The sequence below is a fragment of the Phalangium opilio genome, unplaced genomic scaffold (genome assembly GCF_054372755.1).
Source record: "Phalangium opilio isolate 3A_F unplaced genomic scaffold, DU_Popi_V2 ptg000039l_1, whole genome shotgun sequence".
In the NCBI taxonomy this organism is placed as follows: domain Eukaryota; kingdom Metazoa; phylum Arthropoda; class Arachnida; order Opiliones; family Phalangiidae; genus Phalangium; species Phalangium opilio.
This window is the reverse complement of record NW_028324162.1, coordinates 1,543,638-1,565,262: the sequence shown is the minus strand read 5'-3', so window position 1 is coordinate 1,565,262 and position 21,625 is coordinate 1,543,638. Positions and strand designations below refer to the sequence as shown.

Below are 21,625 nucleotides of genomic sequence, written 5' to 3'. Positions count from 1 at the left end.
AATCTAGCCACTAGACCATATCGGATCTGCTTGGGTTCTAACAATTAAGTTCCTAGTATCGTTTCTTAATAAAAAAATTTAGAAAACTTACCTCTGATACCGGGAATTGTACCCGGGCCTTCTGGGTGAAAGCCAATATATCCTAGCCACTAGACCATATCGGATCTGCTTGAGTTTTCACCATTGTTGCTTCTTCTATCGTTTCATAATAAAGATTTTAGAAAACTGACGTCAGATACCGATAATTGAACAAGTGCCTTCGGGTGAAGCCAGATATCGTAGCCACTAGACCATATCGGATCTGCTTGGGTTTTAACAATTGAGTTCCTAGTATCGATTCTTAATAAAGAATTTGGAAAACTGACCTCCGATACCGGGATCTGAACCCGGGCCTTCTGGGTGAAAGCCAGTTTTCCTATCCACTAGACCATATCGGACCTGCTTGAGTTTTCACCATTGAGCTTCTTCTTTCGTTTCATAATAAAGATTTTAGAAAACGGACGTCAGATACCGGGAATTGAACAAGTGCCTTCTGGGTGAAAGCCAGATATCCTAGCCACTAGACCATATCGGGTCTGCATGGGTTTTAACAATTGAGTTCCTAGTATCGTTTCTTAATAAAAAAATTTAGAAAACTTACCTCCGATACCGGGAATTGAACCCGGGCCTTCTGGGCGAAAGCCAGATATCCTAGCCACTAGACCATATCGGATCTGCTTGGGTTTCCACTATTGAGCTTCTTCTTTCGTTTCATAATAAGATTTTAGAAAACTGACGTCAGATACCGGGAATTGAACAAGTGAATTCTGGGTGAAGCCAGATATCCTAGCCACTAGACCATATCGGATCTGCTTGGGTTTTAACAATTGAGTTCCTAGTATCTTTTCTTAATAAAGAATTTAGAAAACTGACCTCAGATACCGGGAATTGAACAAGTGCCTTCTGGGTGAGGGAAAGATAATCTAGCCACTAGACCATATCGGATCTGCTTGGGTTCTAACAATTAAGTTCCTAGTATCGTTTCTTAATAAAAAAAATTTAGAAAACTGACCTCTGATACCGGGAATTGTACCCGGGCCTTCTGGGTGAAAGCCAGATATCCTAGCCACTAGACCATATCGGATCTGCTTGAGTTTTCACCATTGTTGCTTCTTCTATCGTTTCATAATAAAGATTTTAGAAAACTGACGTCAGATACCGGGAATTGAACAAGTGCCTTCTGGGTGAAGCCAGATATCGTAACCACTAGACCATATCGGATCTGCTTGGGTTTTAACAATTGAGTTCCTAGTATCGTTTCTTAATAAAAAAAATTTAGAAAACTGACCTCCGATACCGGGAATTGAACCCGGGCCTTCTGGGTGAAGCCAGATATCCTAGCCAATAGACCATATTTGATCTGCTTGGGTTTTAACAATTGAGTTCCTAGTATCTTTTCTTAATAAAGAATTTAGAAAACTGACCTCAGATACCGGGAATTGAACAAGTGCCTTCTGGGTGAGGGAAAGATAATCTAGCCACTAGACCATATCGGATCTGCTTGGGTTTTAACAACTGAGTTCCTAGTATCGTTTCTTAATAAAAAAATTTAGAAAACTGACCTCCGATACCGGGAATTGAACCCGTGCCTTCTGGGTGAAAGCCAGATATCCTAGCCACTAGACCATATCGGATCTGCTTAGGTTTTAACAATTGAGTTCCTAGTATCTTTTCTTAATAAAGAATTTAGAAAACTGACCTCAGATACCGGGAATTGAACAAGTGCCTTCTGGGTGAGGGAAAGATAATCTAGCCACTAGACCATATCGGATCTGCTTGGGTTTTAACAATTGAGTTCCTAGTATCGTTTCTTAATAAAAAAAATTAGAAAACTGACCTCTGATACCGGGAATTGTACCCGGGCCTTCTGGGTGAAAGCCAGATATCCTAGCCACTAGACCATATCGGATCTGCTTGGGTTTCCACTATTGAGCTTCGTCTTTCGTTTCATAATAAGATTTTAGAAAACTGGCGTCAGATTCCGGGAATTGAACAAGTGAATTCTGGGTGAAGCCAGATATCCTAGCCACTAGACCATATCGGATCTGCTTGGGTTTTAACAATTGAGTTCCTAGTATCTTTTCTTAATAAAGAATTTAGAAAACTGACCTCAGATACCGGGAATTGAACAAGTGCCTTCTGGGTGAGGGAAAGATAATCTAGCCACTAGACCATATCGGATCTGCTTGGGTTTTAACAATTGAGTTCCTAGTATCGTTTCTTAATAAAAAAATTTAGAAAACTGACCTCCGATACCGGGAATTGAACCCGGGCCTTCTGGGTGAAGCCAGATATCCTAGCCAATAGACCATATTTGATCTGCTTGGGTTTTAACAATTGAGTTCCTAGTATCTTTTCTTAATAAAGAATTTAGAAAACTGACCTCAGATACCGGGAATTGAACAAGTGCCTTCTGGGTGAGGGTAAGATAATCTAGCCACTAGACCATATCGGATCTGCTTGGGTTTTAACAATTGAGTTCCTAGTATCGTTTCTTAATAAAAAAATTTAGAAAACTGACCTCTGATACCGGGAATTGTACCCGGGCCTTCTGGGTGAAAGCCAGATATCCTAGCCACTAGACCATATCGGATCTGCTTGGGTTTCCACTATTGAGCTTCGTCTTTCGTTTCATAATAAGATTTTAGAAAACTGGCGTCAGATTCCGGGAATTGAACAAGTGAATTCTGGGTGAAGCCAGATATCCTAGCCACTAGACCATATCGGATCTGCTTAGGTTTTAACAATTGAGTTCCTAGTATCTTTTCTTAATAAAGAATTTAGAAAACTGACCTCAGATACCGGGAATTGAACAAGTGCCTTCTGGGTGAGGGAAAGATAATCTAGCCACTAGACCATATCGGATCTGCTTGGGTTCTAACAATTAAGTTCCTAGTATCGTTTCTTAATAAAAAAATTTAGAAAACTGACCTCTGATACCGGGAATTGTACCCGGGCCTTCTGGGTGAAAGCCAGATATCCTAGCCACTAGACCATATCGGATCTGCTTGAGTTTTCACCATTGTTTCTTCTTCTATCGTTTCATAATAAAGATTTTAGAAAACTGACGTCAGATACCGGGAATTGAACAAGTGCCTTCTGGGTGAAGCCAGATATCGTAGCCACTAGACCATATCGGATCTGCTTGGGTTTTAACAATTGAGTTCCTAGTATCGTTTCTTAATAAAAAAATTTAGAAAACTGACCTCCGATACCGGGAATTGAACCCGGGCCTTCTGGGTGAAGCCAGATATCCTAGCCAATAGACCATATTTGATCTGCTTGGGTTTTAACAATTGAGTTCCTAGTATCTTTTCTTAATAAAGAATTTAGAAAACTGACCTCAGATACCGGGAATTGAACAAGTGCCTTCTGGGTGAGGGAAAGATAATCTAGCCACTAGACCATATCGGATCTGCTTGGGTTTTAACAACTGAGTTCCTAGTATCGTTTCTTAATAAAAAAATTTAGAAAACTGACCTCCGATACCGGGAATTGAACCCGTGCCTTCTGGGTGAAAGCCAGATATCCTAGCCACTAGACCATATCGGATCTGCTTAGGTTTTAACAATTGAGTTCCTAGTATCTTTTCTTAATAAAGAATTTAGAAAACTGACCTCAGATACCGGGAATTGAACAAGTGCCTTCTGGGTGAGGGAAAGATAATCTAGCCACTAGACCATATCGGATCTGCTTGGGTTTTAACAATTGAGTTCCTAGTATCGTTTCTTAATAAAAAAATTTAGAAAACTGACCTCTGATACCGGGAATTGTACCCGGGCCTTCTGGGTGAAAGCCAGATATCCTAGCCACTAGACCATATCGGATCTGCTTGGGTTTCCACTATTGAGCTTCGTCTTTCGTTTCATAATAAGATTTTAGAAAACTGGCGTCAGATTCCGGGAATTGAACAAGTGAATTCTGGGTGAAGCCAGATATCCTAGCCACTAGACCATATCGGATCTGCTTGGGTTTTAACAATTGAGTTCCTAGTATCTTTTCTTAATAAAGAATTTAGAAAACTGACCTCAGATACCGGGAATTGAACAAGTGCCTTCTGGGTGAGGGAAAGATAATCTAGCCACTAGACCATATCGGATCTGCTTGGGTTTTAACAATTGAGTTCCTAGTATCGTTTCTTAATAAAAAAATTTAGAAAACTGACCTCCGATACCGGGAATTGAACCCGGGCCTTCTGGGTGAAGCCAGATATCCTAGCCAATAGACCATATTTTATCTGCTTGGGTTTTAACAATTGAGTTTCTAGTATCTTTCCTTAATAAAGAATTTAGAAAACTGACCTCAGATACCGGGAATTGAACAAGTGCCTTCTGGGTGAGGGAAAGATAATCTAGCCACTAGACCATATCGGATCTGCTTGGGTTTTAACAATTGAGTTCCTAGTATCGTTTCTTAATAAAAAAATTTAGAAAACTGACCTCCGATACCGGGAATTGAACCCGGACCTTCTGGGTGAAGCCAGATATCCTAGACAATAGACCATGTCGGAACTGCTTGAGTTTTCACCATTGTTGCTTCTTCTATCGTTTCATAATAAAGATTTTAGAAAACTGACGTAAGATACCTGGAATTGAACAAGTGCCTTCTGGGTGAAGCCAGATATCGTAGCCACTAGACCATATCGGATCTGCTTGGGTTTTAACAATTGAGTTCCTAGTATCGTTTCTTAATAAAAAAATTTAGAAAACTGACCTCCGATACCGGGAATTGAACCCGGGCCTTCTTGTTGAAGCCAGATGTCCTAGCCAATAGACCATATTGGATCTGCTTGGGTTTTAACAATTGAGTTCCTAGTATCTTTTCTTAATAAAGAATTTAGAAAACTGACCTCAGATACCGGGAATTGAACAAGTGCCTTCTGGGTGAGGGAAAGATAATCTAGCCACTAGACCATATCGGATCTGCTTGGGTTTTAACAATTGAGTTCCTAGTATCGTTTCTTAATAAAAAAATTTAGAAAACTGACCTCCGATACCGGGAATTTAACCCGTGCCTTCTGGGTGAAAGCCAGATATCCTAGCCACTAGACCATATCGGATCTGCTTAGGTTTTAACAATTGAGTTCCTAGTATCTTTTCTTAATAAAGAATTTAGAAAACTGACCTCAGATACCGGGAATTGATCAAGTGCCTTCTGGGTGAGGGAAAGATAATCTAGCCACTAGACCATATCGGATCTGCTTGGGTTTTAACAATTGAGTTCTTAGTATCGTTTCTTAATAAAAAAATTTAGAAAACTGACCTCTGATACCGGGAATTGTACCCGGGCCTTCTGGGTGAAAGCCAGATATCCTAGCCACTAGACCATATCGGATCTGCTTGAGTTTTCACCATTGTTGCTTCTTCTATCGTTTCATAATAAAGATTTTAGAAAACTGACGTCAGATACCGGGAATTGAACAAGTGCCTTCTGGGTGAAGCCAGATATCGTAGCCACTAGACCATATCGGATCTGCTTGGGTTTTAACAATTGAGTTCCTAGTATCTTTTCTTAATAAAGAATTTGGAAAACTGACCTCCGATACCGGGATCTGAACCCGGGCCTTCTGGGTGAAAGCCAGTTTTCCTATCCACTAGACCATTTCGGATCTGCTTGAGTTTTCACCATTGAGCTTCTTCTTTCGTTTCATAATAAAGATTTTAGAAAACGGACGTCAGATACCGGGAATTGAACAAGTGCCTTCTGGGTGAAAGCCAGATATCCTAGCCACTAGACCATATCGGATCTGCTTGAGTTTTAACAATTGAGTTCCTAGTATCTTTTCTTAATAAAGATTTTAGAAAACTGACGTCAGATACCGGGAATTGAACAAGTGCCTTCTGGGTGAAGCCAGATATCGTAGCCACTAGACCATATCGGATCTGCTTGGGTTTTAACAATTGAGTTCCTAGTATCGTTTCTTAATAAAAAATTTAGAAAACTGACCTCCGATACCGGGATCTGAACCCGGGCCTTCTGGGTGAAAGCCAGATTTCCTATCCACTAGACCATATCGGATCTGCTTGTGTTTTCACCATTGAGCTTCTTCTTTCGTTTCATAATAAAGATTTTAGAAAACTGACGTCAGAAACCGGGAATTGAACAAGTGCCTTCTGGGTGAAGCCAGATATCCTAGCCAATAGACCATATTTGATCTGCTTGGGTTTTAACAATTGAGTTTCTAGTATCTTTTCTTAATAAAGAATTTAGAAAACTGACCTCAGATACCGGGAATTGAACAAGTGCCTTCTGGGTGAGGGAAAGATAATCTAGCCACTAGACCATATCGGATCTGCTTGGGTTTTAACAATTGAGTTCCTAGTATCGTTTCTTAATAAAAAAATTTAGAAAACTGACCTCCGATACCGGGAATTGAACCCGGGCCTTCTGGGTGAAGCCAGATATCCTTGCCAATAGACCATATTTGATCTGCTTGGATTTTAACAATTGAGTTTCTAGTATCTTTCCTTAATAAAGAATTTAGAAAACTGACCTCAGATACCGGGAATTGAACAAGTGCCTTCTGGGTGAGGGAAAGATAATCTAGCCACTAGACCATATCGGATCTGCTTGGGTTTTAACAATTGAGTTCCTAGTATCGTTTCTTAATAAAAAAATTTAGAAAACTGACCTCCGATACCGGGAATTGAACCCAGGCCTTCTGGGTGAAAGCCAGATATCCTAGCCACTAGACCATATCGGATCTGCTTAGGTTTTAACACTTGAGTTCCTAGTATCTTTTCTTAATAAAGAATTTAGAAAACTGACCTCAGATACCGGGAATTGAACAAGTACATTCTGGGTGAGGGAAAGATAATCTAGCCACTAGACCATATCGGATCTGCTTGGGTTTTAACAATTGAGTTCCTAGTATCGTTTCTTAATAAAAAAATTTAGAAAACTGACCTCCGATACCGGGAATTGAACCCGGACCTTCTGGGTGAAAGCCAGATATCCTAGACAATAGACCATGTCGGAACTGCTTGAGTTTTCACCATTGTTGCTTCTTCTATCGTTTCATAATAAAGATTTTAGAAAACTGACGTAAGATACCTGGAATTGAACAAGTGCCTTCTGGGTGAAGCCAGATATCGTAGCCACTAGACCATATCGGATCTGCTTGGGTTTTAACAATTGAGTTCCTAGTATCGTTTCTTAATAAAAAAATTTAGAAAACTGACCTCCGATACCGGGAATTGAACCCGGGCCTTCTTGTTGAAGCCAGATGTCCTAGCCAATAGACCATATTGGATCTGCTTGGGTTTTAACAATTGAGTTCCTAGTATCTTTTCTTAATAAAGAGTTTAGAAAACTGACCTCAGATACCGGGAATTGAACAAGTGCCTTCTGGGTGAGGGAAAGATAATCTAGCCACTAGACCATATCGGATCTGCTTGGGTTTTAACAATTGAGTTCCTAGTATCGTTTCTTAATAAAAAAATTTAGAAAACTGACCTCCGATACCGGGAATTTAACCCGTGCCTTCTGGGTGAAAGCCAGATATCCTAGCCACTAGACCATATCGGATCTGCTTAGGTTTTAACAATTGAGTTCCTAGTATCTTTTCTTAATAAAGAATTTAGAAAACTGACCTCAGATACCGGGAATTGATCAAGTGCCTTCTGGGTGAGGGAAAGATAATCTAGCCACTAGACCATATCGGATCTGCTTGGGTTTTAACAATTGAGTTCTTAGTATCGTTTCTTAATAAAAAAATTTAGAAAACTGACCTCTGATACCGGGAATTGTACCCGGGCCTTCTGGGTGAAAGCCAGATTTCCTATCCACTAGACCATATCGGATCTGCTTGTGTTTTCACCATTGAGCTTCTTCTTTCGTTTCATAATAAAGATTTTAGAAAACTGACGTCAGAAACCGGGAATTGAACAAGTGCCTTCTGGGTGAAGCCAGATATCCTAGCCAATAGACCATATTTGATCTGCTTGGGTTTTAACAATTGAGTTTCTAGTATCTTTTCTTAATAAAGAATTTAGAAAACTGACCTCAGATACCGGGAATTGAACAAGTGCCTTCTGGGTGAGGGAAAGATAATCTAGCCACTAGACCATATCGGATCTGCTTGGGTTTTAACAATTGAGTTCCTAGTATCGTTTCTTAATAAAAAAATTTAGAAAACTGACCTCCGATACCGGGAATTGAACCCGGGCCTTCTGGGTGAAGCCAGATATCCTTGCCAATAGACCATATTTGATCTGCTTGGATTTTAACAATTGAGTTTCTAGTATCTTTCCTTAATAAAGAATTTAGAAAACTGACCTCAGATACCGGGAATTGAACAAGTGCCTTCTGGGTGAGGGAAAGATAATCTAGCCACTAGACCATATCGGATCTGCTTGGGTTTTAACAATTGAGTTCCTAGTATCGTTTCTTAATAAAAAAATTTAGAAAACTGACCTCCGATACCGGGAATTGAACCCAGGCCTTCTGGGTGAAAGCCAGATATCCTAGCCACTAGACCATATCGGATCTGCTTAGGTTTTAACACTTGAGTTCCTAGTATCTTTTCTTAATAAAGAATTTAGAAAACTGACCTCAGATACCGGGAATTGAACAAGTACATTCTGGGTGAGGGAAAGATAATCTAGCCACTAGACCATATCGGATCTGCTTGGGTTTTAACAATTGAGTTCCTAGTATCGTTTCTTAATAAAAAAATTTAGAAAACTGACCTCCGATACCGGGAATTGAACCCGGACCTTCTGGGTGAAAGCCAGATATCCTAGACAATAGACCATGTCGGAACTGCTTGAGTTTTCACCATTGTTGCTTCTTCTATCGTTTCATAATAAAGATTTTAGAAAACTGACGTAAGATACCTGGAATTGAACAAGTGCCTTCTGGGTGAAGCCAGATATCGTAGCCACTAGACCATATCGGATCTGCTTGGGTTTTAACAATTGAGTTCCTAGTATCGTTTCTTAATAAAAAAATTTAGAAAACTGACCTCCGATACCGGGAATTGAACCCGGGCCTTCTTGTTGAAGCCAGATGTCCTAGCCAATAGACCATATTGGATCTGCTTGGGTTTTAACAATTGAGTTCCTAGTATCTTTTCTTAATAAAGAGTTTAGAAAACTGACCTCAGATACCGGGAATTGAACAAGTGCCTTCTGGGTGAGGGAAAGATAATCTAGCCACTAGACCATATCGGATCTGCTTGGGTTTTAACAATTGAGTTCCTAGTATCGTTTCTTAATAAAAAAATTTAGAAAACTGACCTCCGATACCGGGAATTGAACCCGGGCCTTCTTGTTGAAGCCAGATGTCCTAGCCAATAGACCATATTTGATCTGCTTGGGTTTTAACAATTGAGTTTCTAGTATCTTTCCTTAATAAAGAATTTAGAAAACTGACCTCAGCTACCGGGAATTGAACAAGTGCCTTCTGGGTGAGGGAAAGATAATCTAGCCACTAGACCATATCGGATCTGCTTGGGTTTTAACAATTGAGTTCCTAGTATCGTTTCTTAATAAAAAAATTTAGAAAACTGACCTCCGATACCGGGAATTGAACCCGGGCCTTCTGGGTGAAAGCCAGATATCCTAGCCACTAGACCATATCGGATCTGCTTAGGTTTTAACAATTGAGTTCCTAGTATCTTTTCTTAATAAAGAATTTAGAAAACTGACCTCAGATACCGGGAATTGATCAAGTGCCTTCTGGGTGAGGGAAAGATAATCTAGCCACTAGACCATATCGGATCTGCTTGGGTTTTAACAATTGAGTTCTTAGTATCGTTTCTTAATAAAAAAATTTAGAAAACTGACCTCTGATACCGGGAATTGTACCCGGGCCTTCTGGGTGAAAGCCAGATATCCTAGCCACTAGACCATATCGGATCTGCTTGAGTTTTCACCATTGTTGCTTCTTCTATCGTTTCATAATAAAGATTTTAGAAAACTGACGTCAGATACCGGGAATTGAACAAGTGCCTTCTGGGTGAAGCCAGATATCGTAGCCACTAGACCATATCGGATCTGCTTGGGTTTTAACAATTGAGTTCCTAGTATCGTTTCTTAATAAAGAATTTGGAAAACTGACCTCCGATACCGGGATCTGAACCCGGGCCTTCTGGGTGAAAGCCAGATTTCCTATCCACTAGACCATATCGGATCTGCTTGAGTTTTCACCATTGAGCTTCTTCTTTCTTTTCATAATAAAGATTTTAGAAAACGGACGTCAGATACCGGGAATTGAACAAGTACCTTCTGGGTGAAGCCAGATATCGTAGCCACTAGACCAAATCGGATCTGCTTGGGTTTTAACAATTGAGTTCCTAGTATCGTTTCTTAATAAAGAATTTGGAAAACTGACCTCCGATACCGGGATCTGAACCCGGGCCTTCTGGGTGAAAGCCAGATTTCCTATCCACTAGACCATATCGGATCTGCTAGAGTTTTCACCATTGAGCTTCTTCTTTCGTTTCATATTAAAGATTTTAGAAAACTGACGTCAGAAACCGGGAATTGAACAAGTGCCTTCTGGGTGAAGCCAGATATCCTAGCCAATAGACCATATTTGATCTGCTTGGGTTTTAACAATTGAGTTTCTAGTATCTTTTCTTAATAAAGAATTTAGAAAACTGACCTCAGATACCGGGAATTGAACAAGTGCCTTCTGGGTGAGGGAAAGATAATCTAGCCACTAGACCATATCGGATCTGCTTGGGTTTTAACAATTGAGTTCCTAGTATCGTTTCTTAATAAAAAATTTAGAAAACTGACCTCCGATACCGGGAATTTAACCCGTGCCTTCTGGGTGAAAGCCAGATATCCTAGCCACTAGACCATATCGGATCTGCTTAGGTTTTAACAATTGAGTTCCTAGTATCTTTTCTTAATAAAGAATTTAGAAAACTGACCTCAGATACCGGGAATTGAACAAGTGCCTTCTGGGTGAGGGAAAGATAATCTAGCCACTAGACCATATCGGATCTGCTTGGGTTTTAACAATTGAGTTCCTAGTATCGTTTCTTAATAAAAAAATTTAGAAAACTGACCTCTGATACCGGGAATTGTACCCGGGCCTTCTGGGTGAAAGCCAGATATCCTAGCCACTAGACCATATCGGATCTGCTTGGGTTTCCACTATTGAGCTTCTTCTTTCGTTTCATAATAAGATTTTAGATAACTGGCGACAGATTCCGGGAATTGAACAAGTGAATTCTGGGTGAAGCCAGATATCCTAGCCACTAGACCATATCGGATCTGCTTGGGTTTTAACAATTGAGTTCCAAGTATCTTTTCTTAATAAAGAATTTAGAAAACTGACCTCAGATACCGGGAATTGATCAAGTGCCTTCTGGGTGAGGGAAAGATAATCTAGCCACTAGACCATATCGGATCTGCTTGGGTTCTAACAATTAAGTTCCTAGTATCGTTTCTTAATAAAAAAATTTAGAAAACTGACCTCTGATACCGGGAATTGTACCCGGGCCTTCTGGGTGAAAGCCAATATATCCTAGCCACTAGACCATATCGGATCTGCTTGAGTTTTCACCATTGTTGCTTCTTCTATCGTTTCATAATAAAGATTTTAGAAAACTGACGTCAGATACCGGGAATTGAACAAGTGCCTTCTGGGTGAAGCCAGATATCGTAGCCACTAGACCATATCGGATCTGCTTGGGTTTTAACAATTGATTTCCTAGTATCGATTCTTAATAAAGAATTTGGAAAACTGACCTCCGATACCGGGATCTGAACCCGGGCCTTCTGGGTTAAAGCCAGATTTCCTATCCACTAGACCATATCGGATCTGCTTGAGTTTTCACCATTGAGCTTCTTCTTTCGTTTCATAATAAAGATTTTAGAAAACGGACGTCAGATTCCGGGAATTGAACAAGTGCCTTCTGGGTGAAAGCCAGATATCCTAGCCACTAGACCATATCGGATCTGCATGGGTTTTAACAATTGAGTTCCTAGTATCGTTTCTTAATAAAAAAATTTAGAAAACTTACCTCCGATACCGGGAATTGAACCCGGGCCTTCTGGGCGAAAGCCAGATATCCTAGCCACTATACCATATCGGATCTGCTTGGGTTTCCACTATTGAGCTTCTTCTTTCGTTTCATAATAAGATTTTAGAAAACTGACGTCAGATACCGGGAATTGAACAAGTGAATTCTGGGTGAAGCCAGATATCCTAGCCACTAGACCATATCGGATCTGCTTGGGTTTTAACAATTGAGTTCCTAGTATCTTTTCTTAATAAAGAATTTAGAAAACTGACCTCAGATACCGGGAATTGAACCCGGGCCTTCTGGGCGAAAGCCAGATATCCTAGCCACTATACCATATCGGATCTGCTTGGGTTTCCACTATTGAGCTTCTTCTTTCGTTTCATAATAAGATTTTAGAAAACGGACGTCAGATACCGGGAATTGAACAAGTACCTTCTGGGTGAAGCCAGATATCGTAGCCACTAGACCAAATCGGATCTGCTTGGGTTTTAACAATTGAGTTCCTAGTATCGTTTCTTAATAAAGAATTTGGAAAACTGACCTCCGATACCGGGATCTGAACCCGGGCCTTCTGGGTGAAAGCCAGATTTCCTATCCACTAGACCATATCGGATCTGCTTGAGTTTTCACCATTGAGCTTCTTCTTTCGTTTCATAATAAAGATTTTAGAAAACTGACGTCAGAAACCGGGAATTGAACAAGTGCCTTCTGGGTGAAGCCAGATATCCTAGCCAAAAGACCATATTTGATCTGCTTGGGTTTTAACAATTGAGTTTCTAGTATCTTTTCTTAATAAAGAATTTAGAAAACTGACCTCAGATACCGGGAATTGAACAAGTGCCTTCTGGGTGAGGGAAAGATAATCTAGCCACTAGACCATATCGGATCTGCTTGGGTTTTAACAATTGAGTTCCTAGTATCGTTTCTTAATAAAAAAATTTAGAAAACTGACCTCCGATACCGGGAATTGAACCCGGGCCTTCTGGGTGAAGCCAGATATCCTAGCCAATAGACCATATTTGATCTGCTTGGGTTTTAACAATTGAGTTTCTAGTATCTTTCCTTAATAAAGAATTTAGAAAACTGACCTCAGATACCGGGAATTGAACAAGTGCCTTCTGGGTGAGGGAAAGATAATCTAGCCACTAGACCATATCGGATCTGCTTGGGTTTTAGCAATTGAGTTCCTAGTATCGTTTCTTAATAAAAAAATTTAGAAAACTGACCTCCGATACCGGGAATTGAACCCGGGCCTTCTGGGTGAAAGCCAGATATCCTAGCCACTAGACCATATCGGATCTGCTTAGGTTTTAACAATTGAGTTCCTAGTATCTTTTCTTAATAAAGAATTTAGAAAACCGACCTCAGATACCGGGAATTGAACAAGTGCATTCTGGGTGAGGGAAAGATAATCTAGCCACTAGACCATATCGGATCTGCTTGGGTTCTAACAATTAAGTTCCTAGTATCGTTTCTTAATAAAAAATTTTAGAAAACTGACCTCTGATACCGGGAATTGTACAGGGGCCTTGTGGGTGAAAGCCAGATATCCTAGCCACTAGACCATATCGGATCTGCTCGCGTTTTAACAATTGAGTTCCTAGTTTCGTTTATTAATAAAAAATTTAGAAAACTGACCTCCGATACCGGGAATTGAACCCGGGCCTTCTGGTTGAAAGCCAGATATCCTAGCCACTAGACCATGTCGGAACTGCTTGAGTTTTCACCATTGAGCTTCTTCTTTCGTTTCATAATAAAAATTTAGAAAACTGACCTCCGATACCGGGAATTGAACCCGGGCCTTCTGGGTGAAAGCCAGATATCCTAGCCAATAGACCATATTTGATCTGCTTGGGTTTTAACAATTGAGTTCCTAGTATCTTTTCTTAATAAAGAATTTAGAAAACTGACCTCAGATACCGGGAATTGAACAAGTGCCTTCTGGGTGAGGGAAAGATAATCTAGCCACTAGACCATATCGGATCTGCTTGGGTTCTAACAATTAAGTTCCTAGTATCGTTTCTTAATAAAAAATTTTAGAAAACTGACCTCTGATACCGGGAATTGTACAGGGGCCTTGTGGGTGAAAGCCAGATATCCTAGCCACTAGACCATATCGGATCTGCTCGCGTTTTAACAATTGAGTTCCTAGTTTCGTTTATTAATAAAAAATTTAGAAAACTGACCTCCGATACCGGGAATTGAACCCGGGCCTTCTGGTTGAAAGCCAGATATCCTAGCCACTAGACCATATCGGATCTGCTTGGTCTTTAACAATTGAGTTCCTAGTATCGTTTCTTAATAAAAAAATTTAGAAAACTGACCTCCGATACCGGGAATTGAACCCGGGCCTTCTGGGTGAAAGCCAGATATCCTCGCCACTAGACCATATCGGAACTGCTTGATTTTTCACCATTGAGCTTCTTCTTTCGTTTCATAATAAAAATTTAGAAAACTGACCTCCGATACCGGGAATTGAACCCGGGCCTTCTGGGTGAAAGCCAGATATCCTAGACAATAGACCATGTCGGAACTGCTTGAGTTTTCACCATTGAGCTTCTTCTTTCGTTTCATAATAAAGATTTTAGAAAACTGACGTCAGATACCGGGAATTGAACAAGTGCATTCTGGGTGAAGCCAGATATCCTAGCCAATAGACCATATTGGATCTGCTTGGGTTTTAACAATTAAGTTCCTAGTATCTTTTCTTTATTAAGAATTTAGAAAACTGACCTCAGATACCGGGAATTGAACAAGTGCCTTCTGGGTGAGGGAAAGATAATCTAGCCACTAGACCATATCGGATCTGCTTGGGTTTTAACAATTGAGTTCCTAGTATCGTTTCTTAATAAAAAAATTTAGAAAACTGACCTCCGATACCGGGAATTGAACCCGGGCCTTCTGGGTGAAAGCCAGATATCCTAGACAATAGACCATGTCGGAACTGCTTGAGTTTTCACCATTGAGCTTCTTCTTTCGTTTCATAATAAAAATTTAGAAAACTGACCTCCGATACCGGGAATTGAACCCGGGCCTTCTGGGTGAAAGCCAGATATCCTAGACAATAGACCATGTCGGAACTGCTTGAGTTTTCACCATTGAGCTTCTTCTTTCGTTTCATAATAAAGATTTTAGAAAACTGACGTCAGATACCGGGAATTGATGAAGTGCATTCTGGGTGAAGCCAGATATCCTAGCCAATAGACCATATTGGATCTGCTTGGGTTTTAACAATTGAGTTCCTAGTATCTTTTCTTAATAAAGAATTTAGAAAACTGACCTCCGATACCGGGAATTGTACCCGGGCCTTCTGGGTGAAAGCCAGATATCCTAGCCACTAGACCATATCGGATCTGCTTGACTTTTCACCATTGTTGCTTCTTCTATCGTTTCATAATAAAGATTTTAGAAAACTGACGTCAGATACCGGGAATTGAACAAGTGCCTTCTGGGTGAAGCCAGATATCGTAGCCACTAGACCATATCGGATCTGCTTGGGTTTTAACAATTGAGTTCCTAGTATCGTTTCTTAATAAAGAATTTAGAAAACTGACCTCCGATACCGGGATCTGAACCCGGGCCTTCTGGGTGAAAGCCAGATTTCCTATCCACTAGACCATATCGGATCTGCTTGAGTTTTCACCATTGAGCTTCTTCTTTCGTTTCATAATAAAGATTTTAGAAAACGGACGTCAGATACCGGGAATTGAACAAGTGCCTTCTGGGTGAAGCCAGATATCCTAGCCAATAGACCATATTGGATCTGCTTGGGTTTTAACAATTGAGTTCCTAGTATCTTTTCTTAATAAAGAATTTAGAAAACTGACCTCAGATACCGGGAATTGAACAAGTGCCTTCTGGGTGAGGGAAAGATAATCTAGCCACTAGACCATATCGGATCTGCTTGCGTTCTAACAATTAAGTTCCTAGTATCGTTTCTTAATAAAAAAATTTAGAAAACTGACCTCTGATACCGGGAATTGTACCCGGGCCTTGTGGGTGAAAGCCAGATATCCTAGCCACTAGACCATATCGGATCTGCTTGGGTTTAAACAATTGAGTTCCTAGTATCGTTTCTTAATAAAGAATTTAGAAAACTGACCTCCGATACCAGGATCTGAACCCTGGCCTTCTGGGTGAAAGCCAGATTTCCTATCCAGTAGACCGTATCGGATCTGCTTGAGTTTTCACCATTGAGCTTCTTCTTTCGTTTCATAATAAAGATTTTAGAAAACGGACGTCAGATACCGGGAATTGAACAAGTGCCTTCTGGGTGAAGCCAGATATCGTAGCCACTAGACCAAATCGGATATGCTTGGGTTTTAACAATTGAGTTCCTAGTATCGTTTCTTAATAAAAAATTTAGAAAACTGACCTCCGATACCGGGATCTGAACCCGGGCCCTCTGGGTGAAAGTCATATTTCCTATCCACTAGACCATATCGGATCTGCTTGAGTTTTCACCATTGAGCTTCTTCTTTCGTTTCATAATAAAGATTTTAGAAAACGGACGTCAGATACCGGGAATTGAACAAGTACCTTCTGGGTGAAGCCAGATATCGTAGCCACTAGACCAAATCGGATCTGCTTGGGTTTTAACAATTGAGTTCCTAGTATCGTTTCTTAATAAAGAATTTGGAAAACTGACCTCAGATACCGGGAATTGAACAAGTGCCTTCTGGGTGAGGGAAAGATAATCTAGCCACTAGACCATATCGGATCTGCTTGGGTTTTAACAATTTAGTTCCTAGTATCGTTTCTTAATAAAAAATTTAGAAAACTGACCTCCGATACCGGGAATTGAACCCGGGCCTTCTGGTTGAAAGCCAGATATCCTAGCCACTAGACCATATCGGAACTGCTTGAGTTTTCACCATTGAGCTTCTTCTTTCGTTTCATAATAAAGATTTTAGAAAACTGACGTCAGATACCGGGAATTGAACCCGGGCCTTCTGGGTGAAAGCCAGATATCCTAGCCACTAGACCATATCGGATCTGCTTGGGTTTTAACAATTGAGTTCCTTGTATCGTTTCTTAATAAAAAATTTAGAAAACTGACCTCCGATACCGGGAATTGAACCCGGGCCTTCTGGTTGAAAGCCAGATATCCTAGCCACTAGACCATATCGGAACTGCTTGAGTTTTCACCATTGAGCTTCTTCTTTCGTTTCATAATAAAGATTTTAGAAAACTGACGTCAGATACCGGGAATTGAACAAGTGCATTCTGGGTGAAGCCAGATATCCTAGCCAATAGACCATATTGGATCTGCTTGGGTTCTAACAATTAAGTTCCTAGTATCGTTTCTTAATAAAAAAATTTAGAAAACTGACCTCTGATACCGGGAATTGTACCCGGGCCTTGTGGGTGAAAGCCAGATATCCTAGCCACTAGACCATATCGGATCTGCTCTGGTTTTAACAATTGAGTTCCTAGTTTCGTTTCTTAATAAAAAATTTAAAAACTGACCTCCGATACCGGGAATTGAACCCGGGAATCTGGGTGAAAGCCAGATATCCTAGCCACTAGACCATATCGGATCTGCTTGACTTTTCACCATTGTTGCTTCTTCTATCGTTTCATAATAAAGATTTTAGAAAACTGACGTCAGATACCGGGAATTGAACAAGTGCCTTCTGGGTGAAGCCAGATATCGTAGCCACTAAACCGTATCGGATCTGCTTGGGTTATAACAATTGAGTTCCTAGTATCGTTTCTTAATAAAGAATTTAGAAAACTGACCTCTGACACCGGGATCTGAACCCTGGCCTTCTGGGTGAAAGCCAGATTTCCTATCCACTAGACCATATCGGATCTGCTTGAGTTTTCACCATTGACCTTCTTCTTTCGTTTCATAATAAAGATTTTAGAAAACGGACGTCAGATACCGGGAATTGAACAAGTGCCTTCTGGGTGAAGCCAGATATCGTAGCCACTAGACCAAATCGGATCTGCTTGGGTTTTAACAATTGAGTTCCCAGAATCGTTTCTTAATAAAGAATTTGGAAAACTGACCTCCGATACCGGGATCTGAACCCGGGCCTTCTGGGTGAAAGCCAGATTTCCTATCCACTAGACCATATCGGATCTGCTTGGGTTCTAACAATTAAGTTTCTAGTATCGTTTCTTAATAAAAAAATTTAGAAAACTGACCTCAGATACCGGGAATTGTACCCAGGCCTTGTGGGTGAAAGCCAGATATCCTAGCCACTAGCCCATATCGGATCTGCTTGGGTTTTAACAATTGAGTTCCTAGTATCGTTTCTTAATAAAAAATTTTAGAAAACTGACCTCCGATACCGGGATTTGAACCCGGGCCTTCTGGGTGAAAGCCAGATATCCTAGCCACTAGACCATATCGGATCTGCTTGGGTTTTAACAATTGAGTTCCTAGTATCTTTTCTTAATAAAGAATTTAGAAAACTGACCTCAGATACCGGGAATTGAACAAGTGCCTTCTGGGTGAGGGAAAGATAATCTAGCCACTAGACCATATCGGATCTGCTTGGGTTCTAACAATTAAGCTCCTAGTATCGTTTCTTAAAAAAAAAATTTAGAAAACTGACCTCTGAAACCGGGAATTGTACCCGGGCCTTCTAGGCGAAAGCCAGATATCCTAGCCACTAGACCATATCGGATCTGCTTGAGTTTTCACCATTGTTGCTTCTTCTATCGTTTCATAATAAAGATTTTAGAAAACTGACGTCAGATACCGGGAATTGAACAAGTGCCTTCTGGGTGAAGCCAGATATCGTAGCCACTAGACCGTATCGGATCTGCTTGGGTTTTAACAATTGAGTTCCTAGTATCGTTTCTTAATAAAGAATTTAGAAAACTGACCTCTGACACCGGGATCTGAACCCGGGCCTTCTGGGTGAAAGCCAGATTTCCTATCCACTAGACCATATCGGATCTGCTTGGGTTCTAACAATTAAGTTCCTAGTATCGTTTCTTAATAAAAAAATTTAGAAAACTGACCTCTGATACCGGGAATTGTACCCGGGCCTTGTGGGTGAAAGCCAGATATCCTAGCCACTAGACCATATCGGATCTGCTTGGGTTTCCACTATTGAGCTTCTTCTTTCGTTTCATAATAAATATTTTAGAAAACTGACGTCAGATACCGGGAATTGAACAAGTGCCTTCTGGGTGAAGCCAGATATCCTAGCCACTAGACCATATCGGATCTGCTTGGGTTTTAACAATTGAGTTCCTAGTATCTTTTCTTAATAAAGAATTTAGAAAACTGACCTCAGATACCGGGAATTGTACCCAGGCCTTGTGGGTGAAAGCCAGATATCCTAGCCACTAGACCATATCGGATCTGCTTGGTTTTTAACAATTGAGTTCCTAGTATCGTTTCTTAATAAAAATTTTTCGAAAACTGACCTCCGATACCGGGAATTGAACCCGGGCCTTCTGGGTGAAAGCCAGATATCCTAGCCACTAGACCATATCGGATCTCCTTGGGTTTCCACTATTGAGCTTCTTCTTTCGTTTCATAATAAAGATTTTAGAAAACTGACGTCAGATACCGGGAATTGAACAAGTGCCTTCTGGGTGAAGCCAGATATCCTAGCCACTAGACCATATCGGATCTGCTTGGGTTTTAACAATTGAGTTCCTAGTATCGTTTCTTAATAAAAAATTTTCGAAAACTGACCTCCGATACCGGGAATTGCACCCGGGCCTTCTGGGTGAAAGCCAGATATCCTAGCCACTACACCATATCGGATCTGCTTGGGTTTCCACTATTGAGCTTCTTCTTTCGTTTCATAATAAAGATTTTAGAAAACTGACGTCAGATACCGGGAATTGAACAAGTGCCTTCTGGGTGAAGCCAGATATCCTAGCCACTAGACCATATCGGATCTGCTTGGGTTTTAACAATTGAGTTCCTAGTATCTTTTCTTAATAAAGAATTTAGAAAACTGACCTCAGATACCGGGAATTGTACCCAGGCCTTGTGGGTGAAAGCCAGATATCCTAGCCACTAGACCATATCGGATCTGCTTGGGTTTTAACAATTGAACTCCTAGTATCGTTTCTTAATAAAAAATTTTAGAAAACTGACCTCCGATACCGGGAATTGAACCCGGGCCTTCTGGGTGAAAACCAGATATCCTAGCCACTAGACCATATCGGATCTGCTTGGGTTTCCACTATTGAGCTTCTTCTTTCGTTTCATAATAAAGATTTTAGAAAACTGACGTCAGATACCGGGAATTGAACAAGTGCCTTCTGGGTGAAGCCAGATATCCTAGCCACTAGACCATATCGGATCTGCTAGGGTTTTAACAATTGAGTTCCTAGTATCTTTTCTTAATAAAGAATTTAGAAAACTGACCTCAGATACCGGGAATTGAACAAGTGCCTTCTGGGTGAGGGAAAGATAATCTAGCCACTAGACCATATCGGATCTTCTTGCGTTCTAACAATTAAGTTCCTATTATCGTTTCTTAATAAAAAAATTTAGAAAACTGACCTCTGATACCGGGAATTGTACCCAGGCCTTGTGGGTGAAAGCCAGATATCTTAGCCACTAGACCATATCGGATCTGCTTGGGTTTTAACAATTGAGTTCCTAGTATCGTTTCTTAATTAAAATTTTTCGAAAACTGACCCCCGATACCGGGAATTGAACCCGGGCCTTCTGGGTGAAAGCCAGATATCCTAGCCACTAGACCATATCGGATCTGCTTGGGTTTCCACTATTGAGCTTCTTCTTTCTTTTCACAATAAAGATTTTAGGTAACTGACGTCAGATACCGGGAATTGAACAAGTGCCTTCTGGGTGAAGCCAGATATCCTAGCCACTAGACCATATCGGATCTGCTTGGGTTTCCACTATTGAGCTTCTTCTTTCGTTTCATAATAAAGATTTTAGAAAACTGACGTCAGATACCGGGAATTGAACAAGTGCCTTCTGGGTGAAGCCAGATATCCTAGCCACTAGACCATATCGGATCTGCTAGGGTTTTAACAATTGAGTTCCTAGTATCTTTTCTTAATAAAGAATTTAGAAAACTGACCTCAGATACCGGGAATTGAACAAGTGCCTTCTGGGTGAGGGAAAGATAATCTAGCCACTAGACCATATCGGATCTTCTTGCGTTCTAACAATTAAGTTCCTATTATCGTTTCTTAATAAAAAAATTTAGAAAACTGACCTCTGATACCGGGAATTGTACCCAGGCCTTGTGGGTGAAAGCCAGATATCCTAGCCACTAGACCATATCGAATCTGCTTGGGTTTTAGCAATTGAGTTCCTAGTATCGTTTCTTAATAAAAAAATTTTCGAAAACTGCGCTCCGATACCGGGAATTGAACCCGGGCCTTCTGGGTGAAAGCCAGATATCCTAGCCTCTAGACCATATCGGATCTGCTTGGGTTTCCACTATTGAGCTTCTTCTTTCGTTTCATAATAAAGATTTTAGAAAACTGACGTCAGATACCGGGAATTGAACAAGTGCCTTCTGGGTGAAGCCAGATATCCTAGCCACTAGACCATATCGGGTCTGCTTGGGTTTTAACAATTGAGTTCCTAGTATTTTTTCTTAATAAAGAATTTAGAAAACTGACCTCAGATACCGATAATTGAAC

The 21,625-nt window shown here is 40.5% G+C and overlaps 18 non-coding genes across 18 annotated transcripts; all 18 read right to left on the bottom strand.

Moving 5' to 3' along the window:
- Positions 1-640: 640 nt before the first annotated feature.
- On the bottom strand, positions 641-712 carry TRNAE-UUC (transfer RNA glutamic acid (anticodon UUC)). Its single transcript has one exon. It is a non-coding gene; the product is annotated as a tRNA-Glu (tRNA).
- Positions 713-1,601: 889 nt separating this feature from the next.
- Positions 1,602-1,673, bottom strand: TRNAE-UUC (transfer RNA glutamic acid (anticodon UUC)). Its single transcript has one exon. It is a non-coding gene; the product is annotated as a tRNA-Glu (tRNA).
- A 1,846-nt stretch (positions 1,674-3,519) lies between these two features.
- On the bottom strand, positions 3,520-3,591 carry TRNAE-UUC (transfer RNA glutamic acid (anticodon UUC)). The gene has a single exon. It is a non-coding gene; the product is annotated as a tRNA-Glu (tRNA).
- Positions 3,592-6,670: 3,079 nt separating this feature from the next.
- TRNAE-UUC (transfer RNA glutamic acid (anticodon UUC)) lies at positions 6,671-6,742 on the bottom strand. The gene has a single exon. It is a non-coding gene; the product is annotated as a tRNA-Glu (tRNA).
- Positions 6,743-8,454: 1,712 nt separating this feature from the next.
- Positions 8,455-8,526, bottom strand: TRNAE-UUC (transfer RNA glutamic acid (anticodon UUC)). Its single transcript has one exon. It is a non-coding gene; the product is annotated as a tRNA-Glu (tRNA).
- Positions 8,527-9,552: 1,026 nt separating this feature from the next.
- Positions 9,553-9,624, bottom strand: TRNAE-UUC (transfer RNA glutamic acid (anticodon UUC)). Its single transcript has one exon. It is a non-coding gene; the product is annotated as a tRNA-Glu (tRNA).
- A 2,395-nt stretch (positions 9,625-12,019) lies between these two features.
- On the bottom strand, positions 12,020-12,091 carry TRNAE-UUC (transfer RNA glutamic acid (anticodon UUC)). The gene has a single exon. It is a non-coding gene; the product is annotated as a tRNA-Glu (tRNA).
- Positions 12,092-13,248: 1,157 nt separating this feature from the next.
- On the bottom strand, positions 13,249-13,320 carry TRNAE-UUC (transfer RNA glutamic acid (anticodon UUC)). The gene has a single exon. It is a non-coding gene; the product is annotated as a tRNA-Glu (tRNA).
- A 340-nt stretch (positions 13,321-13,660) lies between these two features.
- Positions 13,661-13,732, bottom strand: TRNAE-UUC (transfer RNA glutamic acid (anticodon UUC)). Its single transcript has one exon. It is a non-coding gene; the product is annotated as a tRNA-Glu (tRNA).
- Positions 13,733-14,208: 476 nt separating this feature from the next.
- On the bottom strand, positions 14,209-14,280 carry TRNAE-UUC (transfer RNA glutamic acid (anticodon UUC)). Its single transcript has one exon. It is a non-coding gene; the product is annotated as a tRNA-Glu (tRNA).
- A 66-nt stretch (positions 14,281-14,346) lies between these two features.
- Positions 14,347-14,418, bottom strand: TRNAE-UUC (transfer RNA glutamic acid (anticodon UUC)). The gene has a single exon. It is a non-coding gene; the product is annotated as a tRNA-Glu (tRNA).
- A 2,389-nt stretch (positions 14,419-16,807) lies between these two features.
- On the bottom strand, positions 16,808-16,879 carry TRNAE-UUC (transfer RNA glutamic acid (anticodon UUC)). The gene has a single exon. It is a non-coding gene; the product is annotated as a tRNA-Glu (tRNA).
- A 202-nt stretch (positions 16,880-17,081) lies between these two features.
- On the bottom strand, positions 17,082-17,153 carry TRNAE-UUC (transfer RNA glutamic acid (anticodon UUC)). Its single transcript has one exon. It is a non-coding gene; the product is annotated as a tRNA-Glu (tRNA).
- Positions 17,154-18,313: 1,160 nt separating this feature from the next.
- Positions 18,314-18,385, bottom strand: TRNAE-UUC (transfer RNA glutamic acid (anticodon UUC)). The gene has a single exon. It is a non-coding gene; the product is annotated as a tRNA-Glu (tRNA).
- Positions 18,386-19,411: 1,026 nt separating this feature from the next.
- Positions 19,412-19,483, bottom strand: TRNAE-UUC (transfer RNA glutamic acid (anticodon UUC)). The gene has a single exon. It is a non-coding gene; the product is annotated as a tRNA-Glu (tRNA).
- A 613-nt stretch (positions 19,484-20,096) lies between these two features.
- TRNAE-UUC (transfer RNA glutamic acid (anticodon UUC)) lies at positions 20,097-20,168 on the bottom strand. The gene has a single exon. It is a non-coding gene; the product is annotated as a tRNA-Glu (tRNA).
- Positions 20,169-20,645: 477 nt separating this feature from the next.
- On the bottom strand, positions 20,646-20,717 carry TRNAE-UUC (transfer RNA glutamic acid (anticodon UUC)). Its single transcript has one exon. It is a non-coding gene; the product is annotated as a tRNA-Glu (tRNA).
- A 614-nt stretch (positions 20,718-21,331) lies between these two features.
- Positions 21,332-21,403, bottom strand: TRNAE-UUC (transfer RNA glutamic acid (anticodon UUC)). Its single transcript has one exon. It is a non-coding gene; the product is annotated as a tRNA-Glu (tRNA).
- Positions 21,404-21,625: the final 222 nt, after the last annotated feature.